Raw genomic sequence first — 24,745 nt, forward strand, 5'->3', positions numbered from 1 at the left:
GCGGCTCAGTGTTAAAGGGTTCCTACAGCTGTGAGCAGAGAACGGCTCTGCACCGTTTACATGAATCATGTAAATGCCAGATTAAGATCACGAGGAGAAGTGGAATCAAGATCACAATTTTTAAACAATTAATCGTGCAGCTCTACCACACATGTGTGGTTTGAACACCATTTTCATATGTGACGTGCAGTACTCAGGTTCTAACCAAGAACAAAATGATTGAGGGACTAAGAGTGACAGAAAGATGAACTTATCTTGCTACATCTCTTCTTGCTGTCTATTTACAAGCTGGATGAGGAACAAGACTTATAGGTGCTCGTTAAAGAGGAAATAAACCCTGATGGGTTTACTTCCTCTGTCTCCCTGCAAAGGTAAATCATAATGGGCTACTATGCATCGCATAGTAGCCCATTATGTGTCAGTTACCTGACACAGGAGCCAGCGATGTCACCGCTGTCCCCTGTAGCACGGAGCGTCCATCTTTTTCCGGGTATCGCTGCTCCAGCCACTCACAGTGCCGGAGCAGCGATGACGTCACTCCCGCGCATGTGCATGGGAGCCGCCACTAACGGCATATCGCCGTTAGCAGCGCCTTGCTAACGGCGATAGTGCGCCGCTGTCTAGGGCGCATGCACCGTAGACAGCTGTCACAGTCTTTTAGTAAATATCTCCTAAACCGTGTAGGTTTAGGAGATATTTCTTGGACCTACAGCCTTAATCTAGGCTTACCTGTAGGCCAAAGTGGTTTGTAAGGGTTTACAACCACTTTAACTGCAGCAGATCCTGTTAGCTCTGTGCACTGGGGCAGAGTTTTATTACTGACACATAAAACACTTGCATCACCAAACAATAGAATAATTTAAAAAAGGCTTTCTAAATGATAGAACTGGATGGAAGGAGATTCAAATCCTTTGGCAGGTAAAGCAACTTCCTTATTACACCCACCGGCCACTTTATTAGGTTACACCTTGCTAGTCCTGGGTTGGACCCTCTTTTGCCTTAAGAACTGGCTAAATTTTTCATGGCATAAATTCAACAAGGTTTTGGAAACATTAAATGTGACCTCTAATAGAAGAAAATAAAAATAAAAGTATAGAATTTGTACCATCATCCAGAAATCAAATAGTGTAAGGGTTGGTAGCCTGATCCCCAACCAGGTTACCAGAAATGGAGACAGTTTGGACTATTGCGGTACAATAAGAACAGTACAATGAACAAAGTAATAATAATGAAAGATGATTTTATTGATGCCAGAAAACAAATCATCATTTACATATTAAAAACAAAAGTGCAGTACACATGTATATCATCAGGGAGTAGTCACAATACAGCTGTTGATTACAGATAGAAGTTTCCTCGACTAGTTTCGCGGACTTATACCGCTTCATCGGGAGGTTATCTGTGATTAGATCAAAAAAGCAAAAAAGTAATCAAAAAATGAAAAAAAAAAAAAATAATGAAATTTTATACAGCATCCCAATTAAGAAATCTGATTTAAAAAGGTTATGCAATTTCAATATTATTCTCACCATCATCCAATTATCCATTCACTTCACTTGTCTTACCCCGATAAGCTGGCAGTATACTGATTTATTTTATTTTACTTATTTTATTCCATTACCTAGACCCCAATCATCACACTATATAGCTTCCCCGAGTTGCCGCAGGGGACTATTTATCAGGTGGTAGCACTATGAGCTTGACGCCTGTTTGGAGCATGGGTAAGCTGTGTCGCTCTTTCCCCGTTTTTAACCTTTTTGAATCAGATTTCTTAATTGGGATGCTGTATAAAATTTCATTATTATTATTTTTTTTCATTTTTTGATTACTTTTTCGCTTTTTTGATCTAATCACAGATAACCTCCCGATGAAGCGGTATAAGTCAGCGAAACTAGTCGAGGAAACTGATATCTGTGATCAATAGCTGTATTGTGACTACTCACTGATGATATACATGTGTACTGCGCTTATGTTTTTAATATGTAAATGATGATTTGTTTTCTGGCATCAATAAGATCATCTGTATCTTTCATTATTATTACTTTGTTATATTATTCATTGTACTGTTCTTATTGTACCGCAATAGTCCAAACTGTCTCCATTTCTGGTAACCTGGTTGGGGATCAGGCTACCAACCCTTACAAGGTTTTGGAAACATTCCTCAGATTTTGGTCCATAGTGACATGATAGCATCACGCAGTTGCTGCAGATTTGTCGGCTGAACATTCATGACAAGATTCTCCCATTCCAACACATCCCAAAAAGTGCTCTATTGGATTGAGATCTGGTGACTACGGAGGCCATTGGAGTACAGGGAACTCATTGTCATGTTCAAGAAACCAGTGGTGAGATGATTTGAGCTTTCTGACCTGGTGCATTATCCTGCTGGAAGGAGCCATCAGGAGATATAATATCCCCCACACCATTACACCACCAGCCTGAACCGTGGACATAAGGCAGGATGGATCCATGCTTTCATGTTGTTTACGCCAAATTCTGACCCCACCATCTGAATGTCGCAGCTGAATTTGAGAGTCATCAGACCAGACATTTCCCCATCTTCTATTGTCCAAATTTGGGCGAATTGTAGCATCAGCTTTCTGTTCTTAGCTGACAGCAGTGGCACCCAGTGTGGTCTTCTGCCGCTGTAGCCCATCTACTTCATGGTTCTAAGTGTTCTATGTTCAGAGATGGTATTCTGCATACCTTGGTGGTAATGAGTGGTTATTTTAGTTACTGTTGCCTATTAACTCAAACCAGTCTGCTCATTCTCCTCTGACATCAACAAGGTATTTTTGTACACACAACTGCGGCTTCACTGGATATTTTATCTTTTTTGGACCATTCTCTGTAAACCCTAGAGTTGGTTTTGCGTGAAAATCCCAGTAGATCAGCAGTTTTTGAAACACCAAGACCAGCCCACCTGACACCAACAACCATGCCACATTTAAAGTCACTAAATGCCGCGTACACACAACAGGAATTTCCGGCAGAATAGGTCCGACGGTCTTCCCGACGGACTTTCGGTGGAGATCCGACTGACTTTCTGAATGAACGGACTTGGCTACACACAATCACACCAAAGTCCGACGGATTCTAACGTGATGACGTACGACCGGACTAGAATAAGGAAGTTCATAGCCAGTAGCCAATAGCTGCCCTAGCATTGGTTTTCGTCCATTGGACTAGCATAAAGACGAACAAATTTCTCCATAGGAACTGGGTCCGGCGGAGTTCCGGCAGAAAAATTTGAAACATGTTCTATTTCTAAAGTCCATCAGATTTTTGGACAGCAAAGGTCCGATGGAGGCCACACACAATCGAATTGTCTGACGGATTCGTTCTGTCGGACCTTTGCTGTCAAAAAGTCCGGTCGTGTGTACGTGGCATTAAATGCCCCTTCTTCCTTATTGTGATGATCGGTTTGAACTTCAGCAAGTCGTCTTCACCACGTCTAGATGCCTAAATGCATTGAGTTGCTGCCATGTGATTGGCTGATTAGCAATTTGTGTTACCAAGCAATTGAACAGGTGTATCTAATAAATCAGTTTTTGATTGGAATATATTAAGAAAAAAATAAAAAAAAAATTAAAAAAAATGACCATGAAGCACCCTGTAGACCAGGGGTCCTCAAACTACGGCCCTACAATTGTTCAGGAACTACAATTCCATTATGCCTAGTCATGTCTGTGAACGTCAGAGGTTTTTATAGTTAATGGAAATTTTGGTGCCGAAACTAAAAATGCAGGATGCACATAGCCAAAAATCGAAACTGACAGTTTTAAAAAAATATTTCTAGTATGTTCGACTAAGTAATATCAATTTAAATGAATATGAATTTATTGTTTTCCATTATTGGTACCTTTAGTGCAAGAAAAGCTGAAGAAAAATGCAGTCTGCTGTCTCTGACCATCTCTTAAACACATTGCTAAGGCTGCTTTCACACTGGGGCGGTATTCAGGCGTTACAGCGCTAAAAATAGCGCCTGAAAAAAACCGGCCCCTTTCACTCCAGTGTGAAAGCCAGAGGGCTTTCACACTGGAGCGGTGCGCTGGCAGGACAGTGAAAAAAGTCCTGCTAGCCGCATCTTTGGAGCGGTGAAGGAGCGGTGTATTCACCGCTCCTAAACCGCTCCTACCCATTGAAATCAATGGGACAGCGCGGCAATACCGCCGGCAAAGTGCCGCTGCAGCGGCGCTTTGCGGGCGGTTTTAACCCTTTTTCGGCCGCTAGCGGGGGTTAAAACCACCCCGCTAGCGCCCGCAGACCGCCGCTAAAACAACGGTAAAGCGCCGCTAAAAATAGCGGCGCTTTACCGCCGACGCCCGCACCGCCCCAGTGTGAAAGGGGCCTAATAGTATTAGCAAACTTTCCATTCGGTGTACCTCTAGCAGACATGACACAGAAGATGGTCAGAGGCTGCAGACATGATACAAGAGATGGTCAAAGGCTGCAGACATGATACAAGAGATGGTCAAAGGCTGCAGACACGATACAAGAGATGGTCAGAGGCTGCAGACATGATACAAGAGATCAATGCCACCTTACCAGTGCCCATCAGATGCAGCCTATCAGTGATATAGTTTTTAAACATGGTCTGTAGACACCTGTAATTTCAAGAAAACGTTATCATTGTAATTAAAATCACAAACACATGACCTCTAAAAGCCTCTGCTATGAAGACAATCCATAAACCCAGAGACTGCTGCCATCTTGGATGTGTTATCAGCAGACTCAGAGCTGTCACTCAAGTGACACTCTATAGCAGGGTGCTCCAAACTTTATAAACAACGCTCCAAGTAACGGTCCTTCAGACTTTAGGTGACTAGACTAGGACAGTGAGAGTAGAAAATGTCCCGGGAACCATTGGGAGTAAACAATGACCTATCTTTAGTAACAGTGGGAGGAATAGTGCCCCATCCTTGACATCAGCGCAAAGAATAGTTCCCCATTGTTGCAGTCAGATAGAGGAATAGTGCCCTATCGTTTGTGTCAATGGAAGGAATTTTTCCCTTTCATCAGTGTCAGTGGGAGGAAAACTGGCCCATTGCTGGTATGATTGGAAGGAAAGATGCCCCATCGTTGGTGTCAGTGGGAGGAATTATGCCCCATTGGTAGTGTCACTGAATGAAATATTACCCCAAGGGCTGGATAAAGACAAGAAAATGGCCGCAGTTTACAGACCACTGCTCTATAGTGTCCCTTCACGTTCCTCTAGATGCCACATAAAAGGTTATGGGGTGAGAGGATGATGGGAGGGGCAGAGGAGTTGGGCCTGCTCAGACAGTAATTAAAACACTACCAGAAGAGGAGAGGGCTCTGATATGAAAGTAGGGAGGGAGCTGTGCTGGGGACCTGACTCTTCCTGGAGTATTCAAATTTTCTAACAAGTTTAACGGCACATTACAAGTGGAAAGAAAACATACAGCAAGCAATTATTTAAAATACTTTTTCTGTTTTTCCTTGTAATTTTGTTTCTCAGTTGGTGACAATGTCTATTGGTCCCAAAGTTCAACTTTATGTACCTTAAGGCTGGCCTACAAGAATCTTTCTTATATCTGCTCTCTGCTCAATACATTCCACCAATCCTCCAATGCAATATGCTCCAGCCTATGTCCTTTTTGTTTATTTTCCAACTCGACAACTTCAGGTTTTACGCTCAACAACAGTTGCCCGACACCAGTTTCTTGGTCATAGTCAGAAAAGCAGCTAAAAAGTAAAGTTTGGTGTCTAAAAATTCATCCCCAAGTTCTTAAAAGTGCCTACCATTTCCCAAATTGGACTGCCAGGTTCCTGAATTTCTCATCAATTTGTCTTTCCTCCCTCGGGGCCTGGTAATAACTTCAACTATGTTTTTCTATGCCAAAGCAATTAAGACAAAAGATGGCACCCATTTCTGGCTAGGATTCCACTAATGAAAATGCAGTTCTGTACATCCTCTGAGGACAAGCTAAAGAAACTGGTAAAAATGTGTAAAATTCAGATAACAGCAGCAATTATAAATATTGTCCTCATATACTTTGGAGGACCAGTGTTAACTGTAGTATCCAGCAGAAGACAACTTGGCAATAACAGTAGTGCACTCGCTCAACACCCACGGCATGGGGTACTAGCCAGCCAAAAACTGGGAACGCTTTATAAAAAGATCAAATCAGGTACTGCCAAGTATGACCAGCAAACTGATGTAATCTCAAAACAATTAACAATTAATTGGTTAGCAATAATTCACAAACTGAGTTTGAGAGATTAAACAGCTTTTTGCCTTCCCACAAAAAATGATAGAACTAACAAACAACCCAGTGATTAAACTAATAAAGCACTGTAGAGTAATATGAACCAATTTAAAGCATATGTAAAGACACATTCACTTTTTTTTTTTTCTTTTGTATAAAGTAGTGAAGAGATAAAAACCCAATTACAATTGTTTGCCATCTGAGTCTCATTAGGGAGATTTCCCTTCACTTTCTTGCGTTGTAGACACAACAGGAAGAGACTTTCTTTTCGAAGTGAGAGAAATCCCATCTTAGGCTCCTTTCACACTGCTGCGACTTAAAAGTTGTGCGATTTTGCCGCAAATTCAGGGAATGCCTGTGTAAACTTGAAGTATATGGACCTCAACTGGCATGAAAGTCAGACCAGGGAACAGAACAGGGACTACTTTGAAGTTGGCAGGACTTGAAGTTGCACATATATGAATGGCTATCATTGGAAATCATGGGGAATGACTTTGCAGTCCCAAGTCGCAGGACAAGCTGGACAAGTGTGAAAGGGGCCTTAGGCAGATAACACAGAATAGGTTTCCCACTTGAAAGATGTCCACTTTATCACAGTTCCACTGGAAACTTAAACTTATCCTCACTTGTGCTCTGTGTCTGGAGTCACTAGGACAGATGGAGGGAATAAAAATGTCTGCCTTTAGATGTACTTTAAAGTGGTTGTAAAGTCATAAGTCTATGCATTAAGATAAAAAAAATGTTTAGCCTTTAGAAACATTTTAAAGCTCAACTCCAGGATTTTATATCATTCTCCCTGTAATTAACCTCCTTCAACTAATCTCCTTCAAACCTATCCAAATGCCCATTTTACTAAACTAAAACCAGAGGACGACAACGAGCAGGGGAAAATGCCTGTCCCCAGGACAGGATATCAGCTTGAATCAGAGAGGAAACTGTAATTTTGATAAATTACGCCGTGGAATGGCTTGGGAGAAGATAGTTTGGAATCAAGACTGAGGAGTAAGGAAAATGATGCATAATGCACAATTTAAACGTCATTTTTGCCACCCGGAGTTGGGCTTATACAATGATTTGTCCCGCTGCAGCATTATAGCCAAATCAGTTTCACTTCCTGTCCACAAAAGCCTGGCTATGTGCCATCAGTATTCATGAGAATGCACTGCAAATAAAATTGTTATAAGATACCCCCTGATGTTTATTCTGAAACCTGAACTAGCAGTAGACCTTTGCCGAAACACAGATGTTTGATGATATTCGGAATGCCTCGTCTTTTGCCGGTATGCAGTTACACACTGGAGCTTACAGTAGCACACAGAGTGAAAGCAAAAAGGTAAAAACTGCAGTCTTTGCCTGAATAAACTAGTTTGTACAGTCAGTAACAAGATAATAAGTGCAGATTGCTTCTGGGGGTGGTAGGAACAAGAGTGGGAAGTCCTCAGCTCCACACTTCTGCTGTACCATATGTACAACACCACACAGATCCCACGGCTCTGCAGACTTACACATTTTATCTGGGCACCATTTCATTTGTTCCGTACAGCCTCTGCTCTTCTCTGCTTCAAACATTCAGTTCACATGTCCACAAAATTAAAGGGCCGGCAAATGAAAAGGCAAGTTACCTTTCTGTAAGACAGCACGGCGCAACGCCAATGAACAGAATCGACATACTGATAATTCTATCCAAAATAATAAATAAAATATGGCGACAGTTAAGGGGTCAGAGCAGGATTCCATGGTACATGTCTGCACACCAAATCACTCTGGTGAGTAAGTACACCTTTCCTAATAGGAGACAAATTGCTTCTTCCGGTGATCTAAAGCTTAGGCAAAAGATTGCACAACTGTTGGTTTACTAAAGGTATAGAAACTGTGCAGGTTGTATGCCTTTATAAGAAATTTAATTTTTATTTTGAACTTATATTTTATATGGCAACCTGTTGTGTTGTAGAGTTCGCTGGTATGCCATTTGGATCCCCCTTTTTATATTCATTTTTAATGTGTTCCACCTGCATTGTAGGCCTGTCCAGGTTGCCAAGTAAATTGTGGTGTTGTATAGGGAAAGTTCACTGAACCATAGTCTATTGTTTTTAGACAGGCTTTGTGATGTGGGGGTGTTTAGCTCTCGTGGTAGATGTATTTGTACAGTTAATCCACGGCAGATAAGAACTATAGTTAAAGGGCCTGGTAGGCCACAAAAAAAAAAAAAAAGTCTTTACAATGTAGGGTTTCCCCACACAGGGGGTTTACTTCACACAAAACAAGCTCACTCAGCTTTGATTGCAGTATCTTTCTGCACAGACCCACTCCTGGCCTCCAAATATGGTTCTCCAGCACCCCCAGGTTGGTCACTCTCCAAGACGTCCAGACTTCTTGCAGCCTCCATAGACTCGCTAGCTGCCTCCGCTTTTCCAGCCTACCAGACACTCTTTGTCTCCCAGGCCCACTTAACCATCCAGATCTTCCCAGGCCTTTGGGCATAAAGTCCCCCTCACAAAGGATGCAGCCTCTGACAGTAACAACCATGTCTCCCGACAGGGAATCCGTCTCCAAATGGCAGCAACTGCAACAACTTCAATCTTCAACTGCCCTGAGCTATGCTCAGATCTGCCTAAGGACAACGATGATCCCCTGCTCATAATTGTAGTAGTCCAATAAGAAAAAGATACTCTGTTGCAAAAGGTGGATAAATTCCCTTGAAGCCTTGCTGCCCTTTAGGAGTGGAGTTGTCCTCAGAACACGCTGTAGAAATAGATAAAACAGAGGGCACACTGGCCTTATGCATTATCCAGGTAAAATATGATAAATAACTACTCACAAACATAGGTGAAAAAAGTGCTCTCCCCATGGCTACACTTTCCCAGGCTAGCCAATGACTTGAGCTTAGGAGGGACCTCACCAGGGTCCCTGCTGGCTGACACGTCTATTTCTACACTGCCTTATAATGAACCTGCACACCTGTGTCCTTACCCAGGCTGCAAGAGTCAAGCAAATCCTGGACTCCCGACTGAGGGTTCCATCCCACCCAACAGGCTTTGGAACCTTTAATCTCCTGGTCCTAATCCAGCACTACCAAATCTGGAGAAAACATAGAATACCGCTTTCTCTGTTCATAGCCTTCAGCTTTGAGAATCCAGTGTCACTTTGATGCACATTTACATAGTGGAAAGGTCGCACATTGTCACAACTTCCATTGTGGGACAGAGATTGTGCATTACTACCAAGAAGAGTCCGTATGCATAATAACACACAAAGGAAATGACAGTTCCACATCAACGAATACACCGGCTTCGACAACGTACAAAAGGTGAGCATGTGCTGATAAAGGGGGAAACAGAACAGCTCCACCATTGCACTAACTTGTAGTAGTTAACCTGGCATAGAAAAAATAAATAAATAACAGAAGCTTTTGCTACAATACTTACCTCTGTGACCTCATTATACAACCCATGCCAAGCCCAGATTCTCGTGGACCCTCCCCACAGTTGCACGATTTTGTGGCTTGCAGTCCTCCTCTACAGAACAGCGCTCATATGCCACTGTAGCCCAACTATTTCTCTTATGACTAGCTTTCTTTAGAGGTTCAATGCAGCACAAACCCATCCACCATACTACTGCATCACCGTTCCAATAGTTGGTTGTGTTGACAAGGGCTCTACTTGGCTTCCAAGATGAAACAGGAAAAAAAAAAAAAAAGAGAGGTGTCAGGCTCTAGCAAGGATGGAGGGAGGATGAGTAAGTACATATACAGGTACAACTACAGGTGCATTTTAAGATGGCATGAGATCAGCAAATTTCACAGCTGCTGCTCGTCTATTTGGGAAATACAAACCGTGGGAAAGCCATGGGAAATACAAACTGCAAACATGTGAAGAGAGATGTATGCCTTAGGGAAGGCGAGTTCAAAATGATGTGACAAGCAATTTAAACGGCATAATTTCTAGTAAGGTAATATTGGCAAACTCAATTGTGCATTTGTAATATGCACGTTTAAAAAGGTCTCTTAACCCACACATCTGAAGGTGCTTACACAAAATGATGTAGTTATTACAAGAGATACACAACCCTTGTTCTAGTGAAGGCCCCAATTTTAATAGAATCATACCTGCCTACTTACTATTACTCTAGAACAGGGGCCTCCAAACTTTCGAAATAAAGGGCCAGTTTACTGCCCTTCAAATACTAAGGGGTGTCAGACTACGGCCAGTGGGAGTAAAATGCCCTGGCACCCGTGGGAGAAAACAATGCCATAGGCTTGGTGTTCAGTGGGAGTAAAACAATTACACTACTGGTGTCAGGGGGAGGCATTGTGCCCTATCATTGGTGTCAGTTGGAGGAATAGTGCCCCATAACTCATGTCTGTGGGAAAATTCATCCACCATTATCTTGTGTCAGTGGAAGGAATAGTACCCCGTTGATGTCAGTAGGAGGAATAGTGCTGAATTATTGGTGCCAGTGGATGGAAAAGTGCCACATAGGGCCAGATAAAGGCAAGCAAAGAGCCATATTTGGCCCGCTGCCCTGCTCTGAAACAAGTACCACAGATCACGGCATCCTAAATAAAAAGGATGAAAGTGGGCCCCTACAAGCAATTTTTAAATACCATATTTCACCAATTCAACAAAGGTTAAGATTTCCTCAAGTTATAAAGAAGAGTAAGCATGATGGCCCTGGAGCTTGAGCTTGCACCTTTAGAAATGTGCTATAGCCTCTTGAAGAGTCTTCACATAGGACACACTTCCAGCTGTTGTCGGGTGTCTGGTCACCTGTTACGCACTTTGGTCCATCTACAGACCACTACATTAGTGCATTCAGTTTAGATGTAGGGTCAATGGATTGAGCCAAAGTGTGTGGCAGGGTGCAAGCACTTAACACTCAAAGTGCTAATGTTAAGACGTTTGGGCAACCATAACTCAAGTAAAGATTCCATGAACAGGTTGGCAGGACAGGCAAAAAGAAACAATTTTCGATTGCATGGAACCTTTGATTTAATTTTTGTTAAAAGGCAACAGAGTCACTATCAGTAAATACCGAACAGTTAAAAAGTAATTGGAACTGGATTTATGGACAGCTGACTTTAACTATACAGAAACCTTAACTTTTCTTCTAAAAGTTGCTCTTGGCTCCTCTGCTCCCTACTGCATACCTTATTGAAGGGAGGCCTTACTGGCCAATTGGCGAGTTTGAGATGTTGGAAGGTTTGGGGACAAGCCTAGCTTTTGGGACGCAGACAGCAATAAAAACCTGGCAAAAGTTCTAACCATCCCCTTTACCATCTACAACCCATCTTTAGCCACCAACCCAGCCAATAGCTATAAAAGTCTCTCTGCCAAACTGTCCTAGGCTTAATAGTACTTCCACACTAGTTTATCAGATTGCATCAAAACTAAGACCCCTTTCACACTGGGGCAGTTTTCAGGGGCTTTAGCACAGGAAACGGCCTCTGCTAAGCGCCTGAAAACCGGCTCCTTTTCACACTGGGGCGGTGCGCTTGTGGGACGTTCCAAAAAGTCCTGCAAGTAGAATCTTAGGGAGCGGTTTGGGATCACTGCATTTAGCACTCCCAAAACGTCCCTGCCCATTGGAATGAATCGACAGTGCTTCTGAAGTGCCTGAAAAGCATTTCGGAGGCACCGCAACACAGGAGTTTTTTTACCCCTTCTTTGGTGTTAAAAGCGCCCCACTAGCGGGCGAAAAGCGATGCTTAAACAGCACTAAAGCACCGGTAAAACGAGTGCCGTTTTATCGCTAATGCGGCCGTGGCCCCAGCGTGAAAGGGGTCTAAAGATTCCCAATTCTAAATAATAATCACCAGAGCTGAATGAAATTGCTATCCGCAGACATACTTGTAGCATGACTCAAATTCGGCCTACACTCATTGTTCTATTATTACTGGTGATTACATGCAGCCTGCAGTGAGCTTGGACAATGTAGCCCGCAGGCCAGAGTCAAAAGGTAGGGTTTTCTACAGCATAAAAACTACATTTGATCCTTTATCCCCAGGCACAAAAGGTGAACTGCCTGTAAATCAAAGATAGTCATTAAGGAACAAACCTCATCTTGTGACCTTATAGACAGGCTCAGCATGTGCCCGCCACTGAGAATAATTCCCCCACCGTGCCAACGATCATAGGACTCTAATTTGCATTAAGGCCCAGCGGGAGATTCAGTGAAGTATTTACGATAGAAGCATGTCCCCAACTACTGAAACCCCAGGTAACCATTTCAACTGAACACGTTTGAAAGACCTATCTTACTCGGTGCGTGGGGGAAACAGGGAGGAGAACTAGACCTGTTCCTCAGGATTGACGTCTGCTATTCATAACAACACTGGTCCCATTCAACCTCTGAATTAGTAGGTGTGCAAACCTCTAAGGCCTTTCATAATATGCTGTGGACGTCTGTTTTACAAATCACCCTTATGTTAAGTAGTACCTGCCGTAGTTAGATTGACAAGTGATTTCTTTAGCTAAAAGTTTCACACCGAGACATTTTTCCCATTAAATTATAAATGGCTCTTTTCACATAAAAACGCAAGAGTACTCTTGATTTGCGTTCAGAATTTTAGCAAAAACCCAAATTGTAATTTGTGGGTACAAAAACTACCAACACTGATCACAAATGCCACTGGTAAACAAATCATTAAAGTGTAAGTTAACCTTTACAGAAAACATGAAAAGATGAAATGGTACAGTACACCCTTCCTATTCTCCCCTTTCTCCCGCTGCACTTACCTCTGTGGGTGCCGAGCTGTCAGCGGCCACGCAGCCCGAAATTGATAATCACCTTTCTCTTTGCAGCTCTTCCAAGATGGATGGGAGTGACTTTGATTGGTCAGCACCAGCATGAAACATCACTCGGATCCATCCCAGAAGCACTGCACAGAGAATAGAAAGAGCAGGGATTTCAAATCCCAGACTGCTATACCTGCTGCATGAGCAATACCAGCCCACTACCCAACGGAGGTAAATACAGTGGCGACAGTGGTGGTAGGGGATGTGTACGGTGTTCATTTACCTTTTAACCACTTCAGCCCTGCAACGTGCGACGTGGCTCTCAAACAAAATCAACATCCTTTTTTCCCCCCCACAAATAGAGCTTTCTTTTGGTGGTATTTGATCACCTCTGCAGTTTTTATTTTTTGTGCTATACACCAAAAAAAAAAAAAAAAAAAAGTGTGACAATTTTGGAAAAAACGCAATATATTTTACGTTTTGCTATATTAAATATCCCCAAAAAATATATAAAAAACGTTTTTTTTTCTCCTCAGTTTAGGCCGATACATATTCTCCTACATATTTTTGGTTTTTAAAAAAACAAAACAATTAAAACGCAATAAGCATTTATTGATTGGTTTGCGCAATAGTTATAGCATCTACAAAGTAGGGGATAGTTTTATGGCATTTTTCTAAAAAAAAAAAATTTCTACTAGTAATGGCGGAAATCAGCGATTTTTATCATGACTGCGACATTATGGCGGACAGATCGGACACTTGGCACCATTCACATTTATACAGCCATCAGTGCGATTAAAAATGCACTGATTACTGCGTAAAAGTGACTAGCAGTGAGGGCGTTAACCAGAGGCTCTGAAGGGGTGTGTCCTAGGGATGTGTTCTAACTGTAGGGGGGGATGGGCTACGTGTGACACGACACTGGTCACCGCTCCCGATCACAGGGAGCGGTGATCGGTATCTTGTCACCAAGAAGAATGGGAAAATGCTTGTTTACTTTGGCATTTCCCCGTTCTTCCTCTCTGTGAGACGACCGCGGGTATCCCCGCGGACATCGAGTCCATGGGACCCTCGATCACACTCACAGAGCTTGCGGCTGGGTGGTGCGCACGCTCACAATGCCGCGTCTTAAAGGGCAACGTACAGGTACGTTAATCGATTTCCGACCGCCTCACATCGGCAGAAGGGCTCATACAGGCAAACTAACGTACCTGTACGTTGCCCTTTAAGAGGCGGCCTACGCCGTCTGCGGCAAACTACATCGAGTCTGCGGGGACACCCGCGATCGTCTCACGGAGAGGAAGAATGGGGAAATGTTAATGTAAACAAGCATCTCCCCGTTCTGCCGTGACAGTGTCACTGATCTCTGCTCCTTGTGATCGGGAGCAGACATCAGTGACGTGTCACGTAGCCACGGCCCCCCCACAGTTAGAATCACTCCCTAGGACATATTTAACCCCTACACTGCCCCCTAGTGGTTAGCCCCTTCACTGCCAGTGCCATTTACACATTTGTATAGCACTGATTGCTGTATAAATGACAATGGTTCCAAAAATGCGTCAAAAATGTCCGATGTGTCTGCCATAAAGTCGCAGTCATGATAAAAATCGCTGATCGCCGCTTTTACTAGTTAAAAAAAAAAGAAGATAAAAAATGCCATAAAACTATCCCCTATTTTGTAAACGCTATAACTTTTGCACAAACCAACCCATAAACGCTTATTGCAATTTTTTTTTTACAAAAATATGTAGACAAATACGTATCAGCCTAAACTGAGGGAAATATATTATATATATATATTTGGGGGATATTCTAGTAAAATGTAAAAAATAATATTTTTTTCTTCAAAATTGTCGCTCTTTTTTTTTGTTTATAGCGCAAAAATTAAAACCACAGAGGTGATCAAATACCACCAAAAGGAAGCTCTATTTGTGTGGAAAATTTTGTTTGGGAGCCACGCCGCGCGACCACGTAATTGTCAGTTAAAGTGACGCAGTGCCGAATTGCAAAAAGTGTTCTGGCCTTTGGACAGAGGTCCAGGGCTTAAGTGGGAGCCCTTCCTCGTTCAAATCGACACAGTGACGTCACTGCATGCCCTTCCAGATGAGTTTCATCATACGCAGGCGGTTTCAATGGGGAGGTGCATATGACGAAACGCGTCTGGGTGGGCATGCAGTGACGTCTCCGCTTCGATTTGAACGAGGAAGGGTTCCTTATGTGCGGGCCGGTATTTTTTATATGCTTTTAAATATGCTAATGTTTGTAAGTACCATTATTTTTTTATAATAAATTGTCCTGCATTATCTTAGCCTAGTACCCTGCAGTATCTGAGAGGCATCCCTGGGATCTTCTATCCAGATGTCAGAGGCCGTGGTCGGGTTATAGTCGAATGCTGGTGTGGGTTGGCCCTCTGGTAAGCAGCTTTCCAGATAGTGGTGGTTCTTCACATTCAAATTGTGGATCACAGAGGTGTTTCCATTCAACCATAGAGACTGTAATGGTTCAAATTCATTGAGTTTAATACCCAATTTGGATGATATTTATCTTCAGGTCAGCCGGATCTGGTTGGACTCAACACGGGCGCAGTTTTTTTTCTTATTTATAACGTTTTAATTATATATATATATATATATATATATATATATATATATATATATATATATATATATATATATATATATATATATATATATATATATATATATATATATATATATATATAAATTTTATAATGTTGTTTCTAAAAAATATATATTGTCATATCAACTCACTGTAGTTCTAAACATTATTTCAGGAATGCCCCGTGATCTTAAAGTGGTAGTATGGTAAATTTTTTAACTTTTACCTACAGGAAAGCCTATAATAAGGCTTACCTGTAGGTAAAAATAATATCTCCTAAACCTGTACGGTTTAGGAGATATTCCCCTCGGTATGCGCCGCTGACTGCAGCGGCGCATGCGCACAAGGGGGTTCTCTCCGTGAAAATCCGGCAGCGCTCGTGCGGCCGGACTGAAATCTCCCACGCGCATGCGCGGGAGTGACGATATCGCGGCTCCGGCCACTCACAGCGCCGGAGCCGCGATACCCAGAAGAGACGCCGAGGGAGCATGTCGGCTCCCTCGGCGTGGATCGGGCCAGATGTCGGGGCCTCGTTCTAAGGTAAGTATTTCATAATGAGCTAGTATGCGGTGCATACTAGCTCATTATGCATTTTGCTTTGCAGGTTTAAAAAAAAAAAAAAAAAAAAAAAATTGCGGGTTTACTACCGCTTTAAAAACTTTGCCAAAGGGTTCCTCCAAGGTAAAAAAAAAAAAAAAAAAAAAAAAGGTTTGAGAAACTGGTTTAAGCACTGAAGCCTTGCAAATTCGTTCTCTCAACAGACCTTTAGGTTCATGCATGGGCTTATAATTTTGGATGCCTGGTATAAAATTTCAAATTTTTTTCCCATGCCTGGGGAGCTGCAAGTGCCACATACAGCCTGTCCTACAAGTGAATAGGTGGCCATGCCCTTGTAAAAGCAGATGCTTTATTTTCTGCATCAGCATTTTTCCGTGCATAAATGTTCCGTTATATTCAGAACAGGAAACTCTTCTTTCCTGTTGGCCACCAGTGAAATAAAAGGTACCCGTATATACTCAAGTATAAGCCAACCCAAATATAAGCCGAGGCACCTAATTTTACCACAAAAAAAACTGGGAAAACGTATTGATTCAATATAAGCCTAGGGTGGGAAATGCAGCAGCTATTGAGTAAACAATGCCCATGTGCTGCCTCACTGTGCCAACTTGTATCATCTGTGCCCACCTGCAGCCTCAATGTGCCCACCTGTACCTTTGATTACACAAACAGCAGGTGTCTCCCGCTGTGTCATGCAACTGGAATCTTAACTGTTCAGCCGCCGTCCACTGTAACAAAGCCCCGCCTCCTCCTCGTCTGTGATAGACGGAAGACCAATTCAGTTTCCCAGCACTGTATCAGTGTTCAGTCTATCACGGACAAGGAAGAGGCAGAGCTTTGTTACAGTGGATGGCCGCCGAACAGTTAAGAATGCATGACACAGCGATAGACCCTCACTTGAGTATAAGCCGAGAGGGGGCTTTTCAGAATAAAAATGTGCTGAAAAAGTCGGCTTATACTCGATTACATAAGGTAAATTCAAAAGTTAAGAGCTATCACCAGAACATGCGGTGAGGGAGAAGCCCTCCCAATGAGGACGGGTTCTGGTGACAGGTGTCAAAGGTTGACTGTGTTTCCCTCTTTCCTGTAATCTAAAGACAGGAAATAGGGGGTAACCCCCCCCCATTAAGAGCACAATAAAAAAAAAGAAAAAAAAAGAAAAGAAAAAGAAACCCTCTTCACACAATCTTTCAGGCCAAGCAATTAGATGATCTTTTTGGAGTGTGATTTTAAAAAAGATAAATGAAAACACTACTTGGACAGCCAATCTAAACACCAATAAAACAGAAAGGCCAACCAACTATGTAGGGAGCATCGTAGTTCATCACCAACAAGGAACTACAGCGCAACTGGATTATGTTAAAAAATTTAAGAGCTTTTCTATCTCTAGTCAACACAGCATTTACTATGGGACCAGCAAATATTCTGTGTAATGGAGTCAACAGCATTTAACTGGCTCGATTGGAGAGCAGTCTTGATACAAGGTACAGTGAGAACGTATCTTCTAATGATCATTAAACAGTGGGGAAAATGACTTAACCATTAACCACCTGTGCTTTAACTGCAGGACTCCCATTACAGGGAGGCTATGTTCTAGGAGGTTACTCCCATCACAGATGGCAAAGCAGAAACTGCTGTATGCCACCATAGACAGATCAGCAAGGACTATCTGGCTATACAAGGAAGCAGGGATAAACCTGATCTAGACTGGTGCATACACATTAGGTTTATATATGTTGTATTTTAAAGCTTCAAATTAGAACTATGTATTTTTAGCATCTTTTAAGCTTCAGGGTCCATTTATAATTTTGTGTTGCATCCCAACACACCGTGCCAATGGATGTGTATTGCAGCGCGCTACCAAAAATGCTGCATTATAACATTTTGATCCGTTGTGAGCTGGGCAGTCCATATAAATAACTGGACTGCCCTAATACAATGTGCATGTGTTTAAAGAGGAAGTAAACCCTGATGAGTTTACTTCCTCTTTCATTCCCTGCAAAGGCAAAGCATAATGGACTACTATGCATCACATAGTAGTCCATTATGTGTCACTTACCTGACACAGGAGCCAGTGAAGTCACCGATGTCCCCTGTAGTCCGCCGCATCCATCTTCTCGGTGGGTCTCGCAGCTCCGCCGCTGTCATTCGGCGAAGCCGCGATGACGTCACTACCGCGCATGCGCACAGGAGCCGAGATGCGCGGCATTGTGCGGCATCTTCGTTTTCGAGGATGCCACGCTCAGTGCGCCTGCGCGCCGCTGTCTACGGTGCATGCGCCGTAGACAGTGGTGCCCGTCTTCGGGCAAATATCTCCTAAACCATATAGGTTTGGGAGATATTTTTTGGACCTACAGGTAAGCCTTAATCTAGGCTTACCTGTAGGTCAAAGTGGTTTGTAAGGGTTTACAACCACTTTAACACACCTCAGCGAAGCAGGCTGGTGTAAATGGGCTCCCAAAAGTAAGCTTGTTATGGCACTGGACTTGTGATTGTGTTTGCGTAACTACAGCCGTGGCCAAAAGTTTTGAGAATGATACAAATATTACACTTTCACGATGCCAATTATCATATACTCCAGAATGTTATGAAGAATGATCAGATGAATCACAATTAAAGCGGTCCTCCACCCTGAAGTGGAAGTTCCGCTCAATCGGATCCCCCCCCCCCCTCCGGTGCTACAATCTAAACCTTTCAGGGGGGAGGGGGGTGCAGTTACCTGGATAATCCAGGTATCTGCACCCACTTCCAGGACAAGACCGCCGCAGATGCCCCCCCTCCCGTTGTGTTCTGGGAAACACACAGTTCCCAGGACACAGCGGGGAGCAGCAGAGACGCGCAGCGCGACTCGCGCATGCGCAGTAGGGAATCGGGCAGTGAAGCCGCAATGCTTCACTTCCCAATTCCCTGACAGAGGATGGCGGCGGGGGCAGCAGAGAGACGAGCGATTTCTCATCATCTGCCGCCGACATCGCTGGACCCTGGGACAGGCAAGTGTCAATTTATTAAAAGTCAGCAGCTGCAATATTTGTAGCTGCTGGCTTTTAATATTTTTTCTAAAGATGCAGAACCACTTTAATTGCAAAGTCCCACTTTGCCATGAAAATTAACTTAGTCCCATAGAAAACATTTCCACTGCATTGGTGAAGAAGGCTTCAGGGTGCCCAAGAAAGTCCAGCAAGTGCCAGGACCATCCCCTACAGTTGATTCAGTTGTGGGATCGGGGCACCACCAGGGCAGAGTTTGCTCAGGAATGGCAGCAGGCAGGTACACGAACAGTGAGACAAAGACTTTTAGAAGATGGCCTGGTGTAAAGAAGAGCAGCAAACAAGCCACGTCTCTACAGAAAAAACATCAGGGTCAGACTGATATTCTGTAAAATGTACAGGGATTGGACTGCTGAGGACTGGGGTAAAGTAATTTTCTCTGATGAATTCCCTTTCCGATTATTTGGGGACTACGGAAAAAAAAACTTGCGCGGAAAAGAAAAAGGTGAGCGCTACCATCAGTCCTGTATCATACCAACAGTAAAGCATCCTAAGTCCGTTTGAAAGTCTGTTTGTTTTGAACGTGATGACGTAAACGGGACTAAACAAGGAAGTTCAATAGCCAGTAGCCAATAGCTTCCCTTGCATTGTATTTGGTCCGTCGGACCAATACACAGACGAACAGTTTTCCCAATTTTTAGTCCGTCAAAGTAGAGTCCGTCGGATAGATTTGAAACATGTTCTATTTCTAGGTCCTTCAGATTTATTTTTTCCGAAAAACGATCGGACTGGCTCACACATGATCGGATTGTCCGACACACTAATCTCCTCAGACCTAGTCTGCTGGAAAGTTCAGTCGTGTGTATGCGGCATAAGTGGCTTTGGGAACAAAACACCGCAATTTTGGGTCCCTAGCCAGGAAACTCTCCAGACCTTCCACTGAGAATTTGTGGTCAATCCCCAAGAGGCCGGTGAACAAAAAACAACCCACAAATTCTGACTAACTCCCAGCATTATGTAAGAATGGGCTGCCATCAGTCAGGATGTGGCCCAGAAGTTGACTGACAACATGCTAGGGCAAATTGCAACGGTCTTGAAAAAGAAGGGTCAACTCTGCAAATATCTCTGCATAAACTTCATGTAATGGTCAATAAAAGCCTTTGACACTTATGAAATACTATGGTATACTGAAGTATAATTACAAGTAACGTCTGACAAAATAAACACTGAAGCAGCAGACTTTGTGAAAATTAAGATTTGTGTCATTCTCAAAACTTTTGACCACGGCTGTATATAGACGGCACCTACAGTATATCTGCCTGATCATATGTTCAGCAAGCAGGTAGGATGCCCTGGAAGGCAATAAAACAGGGAGAGGCTCTAAATAGCAGATATTAAAGTGATACAAAAACACACAGTTTAATTTACATTGTCCCTTCCATTTCTGTATATGGATGATGGTACTAATTATTTTAATTAAAAAAATAAAAATAAATAAAAACATCCAAGCACCCTTTGCCTGATCGATATACAGCTGTCACATGACTCCGCTCTTTCCCAGCCTGTCTGCAGGGAAACATAAGCAGGAGGAGGTTCTAGTCCTCTGCTGCTGGTCACATGTTCAAAACAAATAAAAACAGCCTTTGGAATGGAGTAAAAATAATTAATAAAATGTTTTAAATTGTCATACAAATATATATCTGAAATTAAATTTTTATTCTTTTTTGGCAATAACATGGTATGGGCAGATTTCTGCCAGTCACAGGCTGTGTCATGCCTGTGTATTAGAATAAGAGGGAGGTGAAGCCTCCATTAATCTACATGTACTATCCTGCCCCGATTATGTTTAGCTGGTTAGTGGGCATGAAGGAGGAGGGAGGGAGTGGGCTGTCATCTACCACTGTGCATACATCAACATGTGTGACTCTATAGTCACATTGGCTACTCAGATGTGATAGGGAGGAAATGCTCAGCATAGAAACTCGCTCAAGACTGAGCATGTGCAGAGTTGCCACTACAGCTCCAAAATCCCTAGCTGAATTGGGGACATGGACAGAAGGTGGAGATAGAGCAGCAGGATCAACCAGAATTTTGCATAATCCAGAAAAAGAATCCTATAGTGACTAAATGAGTATAAACAGCATGTAATACACCATTTATTAATAGTTTTTTTATGATGTGGGTTTAGTGACACTCTAACTTTAATTACTAAAGTTGAAGCTCTGGTGCGTATGTATAGGAGTGTCACAGCAGTATTGCTTCCGATTAAAAATGGCCCTGCTTTATTGTTTTGTGTGTGATTTATGACAGTGCAAAACGGTACAGCAAACAGTTCCATAGATCCTCTAAGACGGGGTAGGCAGCCTTGGCACTCTGGCCATTGTGGATCTACAAAGTCCCCTAAGGCATTGCTAAACTGACAGCCACAAGCATGACTCCCTGAGGCAGAGGCATGATGGGATTTGTAGTTTCATTACAGCTGGAGTGTGACAGTTGCCTAATTATTCCCAAACTCTAAGGTGATTGTAAAGGCTCACCAGTGATTCTGGCCACGTGCCCACCATAGCAAGCCGTTTGCTATGGGGGCACTCTAGCAGGCTCACTCCCAAGCTAGCTGCGTGTGTGGAACATATGAAGATTTTTGAACCGTAAGCCCTTACAACCACTAAGTATAGGTCTGTTCTAAAGTCGAGATATGTTTTTTGTTTTTCATGTTAAAGTATAATTAAAGGCAGAACTAATCTGAGATTGCCGCAGAGATCTTAACCAGAAGTGGAGGCGGGTACCTGGTTTGCACCCACCCCCTCCCCCCCCAAAAAAAAAAAAGTGCCAGATGTGGCAGCGGAGTGAGGGAGGGAGCGTATGAACAAGCCGAGCTTCCCACTTTGGGTGGAGCTCCACTTTAAGCCAATCTTTTTTAATTTTGCATAGGGAAGGTTTTTATTGCTGTCTGAGGTCCTGTGGAGGAAATTCATTCTCCGTTTGTCTTGGTGACATCAAAATAGCAGTAGAGAAGAAATCATCTAATGGGAAAACTAGTTGCAGTGACAACTATAAGTCATTATGTCTACAGGAAGTTAAGGGAAGCCTCATGAATGAGACAAACTTTCTTTTCAACTGTTAATAATGCAAATAACAAACTTCCAAGAAAACTGGGAATGAATGAATGAATGATGCGGCAGTGCAAGCAGAGCCCAAAATTGTGACAGTGGCTACAGGGAGAATATGCCCCACCCACTGTCACAATGAGGGATCAAGTGAATGCGGGCAATGCTCTTAGGTAACATGTTACACCATAAATATGGCTGTAACATTTAAAGGCTCACATTTCAGCAGGGATCCACCAAAATTAGATTTATGAGGCATTAAAAAAAAAATCTAATGCAGCCACTGACAAGAACTGGTAAGCTTGCTTCTGTTTTTAGGTTTGGATAGGCATTAAACCAGTGGTAGGCAACTTTCTTGTTATGGGGCATCAAGTGCTGCCCCTCACATTAAAGTGCTGCACATAAAATGAAGCAAATTTTTAGTCTCAAAGACAACATACAACAGGCTATAGTCAAAGACCATAGGACTGATACAAGAGTCAGAGACTGCAGACACGATACAGGAGATGGTCAGAGACAATAAGCATGATAAAAGATATGATCAGAGACTGCAGGGCATGACACAATGGATGGTCAGAGACTAATGACATGATACAAGAGATAGTTAGGGACTGCAGAAATGATAAAAGATGGTCAAAGACTATGGACATCAAAAAAGAAATGGTCAGACTGCAGAAATGTTGCAGAAGACTGCCACAGACAGTGAACATGATATAGGAGTTGTTGGGAACTGGAACATGTTTCAGGAAAGTCAGACTGGAGACACATTACATAAGACTACTAGAGTCTTCAAGGCCCCAGAGGACTGCACAAAAAGTGCCAACGGGCTCCCAGTCCGCAGGTTGGGCTCCAGGGCTTTAAACCTATATTCAAATTTGCATATGTATTCTGGTGAAGTATATAAAAACAAAAATCCTGTTTTCTGCATTTATTGACTGGCAGCGCCTGAAAAAAAACACAACACACAGATCTAAAAATCCTCCGCATTGCAACCAGACTGCATGAAAAATACAGATCTGCGAATGTAGTCCGAGGAATATCCCAGAAGAAAACAGTATAAGCAAAACATTCTGGTAATCTTATTACAAAAGCTTTTCAGTTCAAATTGTGTTACTCTGCCTTCCAGCAAGGTGACTTAAGTCTATCAAATTCTTCATAAAAGAAAGATTTTCGAGACTGTGACAAGAGTACTTCAGATAGAAAAAAAAAAAAAAAGTAAAATTGGTCAAAAATATAGTGTGTGACTTTCTCAGCAGGTGAGGTTAACGGGTCTGTCATTACACAGTCCCTGCCCGGCATCTGCGGGAGGGGTTACCCCCACTAGCACCCTCCAGCGTACGACACGTGAAAATTCACCGCCTTTACCGCCGGGGCTCCGGGCTGAAATTTCAAATTATGAAAGATGCTTTATTATATGAAACGCTTCTAATTAAACTTCTGAGCAGAATCCCTTTAATGAACCGTAAGAGGGGAGAGGCATGCAGCAAGCTAAGATTAAAAATTAATATTGCCTAGATTACACCTTTCAACATTTAAAACGCACCAGCTCCTGTAGAAAATAAAATTATTTTATTTTCCATAAATACAGGCAATCAAAATGATTGCATCTGGGTTTTATCCAAAAACACTCTTAGAACACTGGAAGAGTAGTCCAACCCAATACTGATGGCTTGTTTTTTGGGTATGCAGCTTGATGAATGAGATTCACCCAGTGGCAGGCAATACATTTCACACCTAAGCCTTCAGCGATGTCCTACACATGCCACAAGCAGACTTCAAAGCACACCTTCAGAGGGCATCACTAATAATGCCTTTCCATCAGGCTGGGACTTTGTACGTGTTGGTAGTGCAGTCTGCCAAGACTCAACGGCTTACTACTCTCTATTGTGCCATGTACAGTGAGGGCAAAGGTATTTGATCCCCTCCTGATTTTGTACGTTTGCCTACTGACTTATGGTAGGTTTATTTTAACAGTGAGAAATAGAAAAAACAACAAACAACAAAAAATCAAGAAATACGCATTAAAAAAAAAAAAAAAAAAAAAAAAAAAGGTTATAAATTAATTTGCATTTTAAAGAGTGAAATAAGTATATGACCCCTTTTGCAAAATCACAGAGCTCAGACATTTCTTGTAGTTGGCCACCAGGTTTGCACATCTTAGAAGGGCATTTGTCCCACTCCTCTTTGCAGATTCTCTCCAAGTCATTAAGATTTCGAGGCTGATGTTTGGCAACTCGATCCTTCAGCTTCCCGCCACATGTTCTATGGCAGTGATGGCGAACCTTGGCACCCCAGATGTTTTGGAACTACATTTCCCATGATGCTCATGGACTCTGCAGTGTAGTTGAGCATCATGGGAAATGTAGTTCCAAAACATCTGGGGTGCCAAGGTTCGCCATCACTGTTCTATGGTATTAAGGTCTGGAGACTGGCTAGGCCATTCCAGGACCTTAAAGTGCTTCTTCTTGAGCCACTTCTTTGCTGCCTTGGCCATGTGTTTTGGTTCA

The 24,745-nt window shown here is 42.7% G+C and overlaps 1 protein-coding gene across 1 annotated transcript in view; it reads right to left on the reverse strand.

Moving 5' to 3' along the window:
• Nucleotides 1-24,745, reverse strand: part of SUCLG2 (succinate-CoA ligase GDP-forming subunit beta) — a 326,616-nt gene that overhangs the window by 277,195 nt on the left and 24,676 nt on the right. The window lies entirely within an intron of this gene.

The sequence above is a fragment of the Lithobates pipiens genome, unplaced genomic scaffold (genome assembly GCF_037356315.1).
Source record: "Lithobates pipiens isolate NorthernLeopardFrog02 unplaced genomic scaffold, aLitPip1_a1.2 Scaffold_23, whole genome shotgun sequence".
Classification (NCBI taxonomy): Eukaryota; Metazoa; Chordata; class Amphibia; order Anura; family Ranidae; genus Lithobates; species Lithobates pipiens.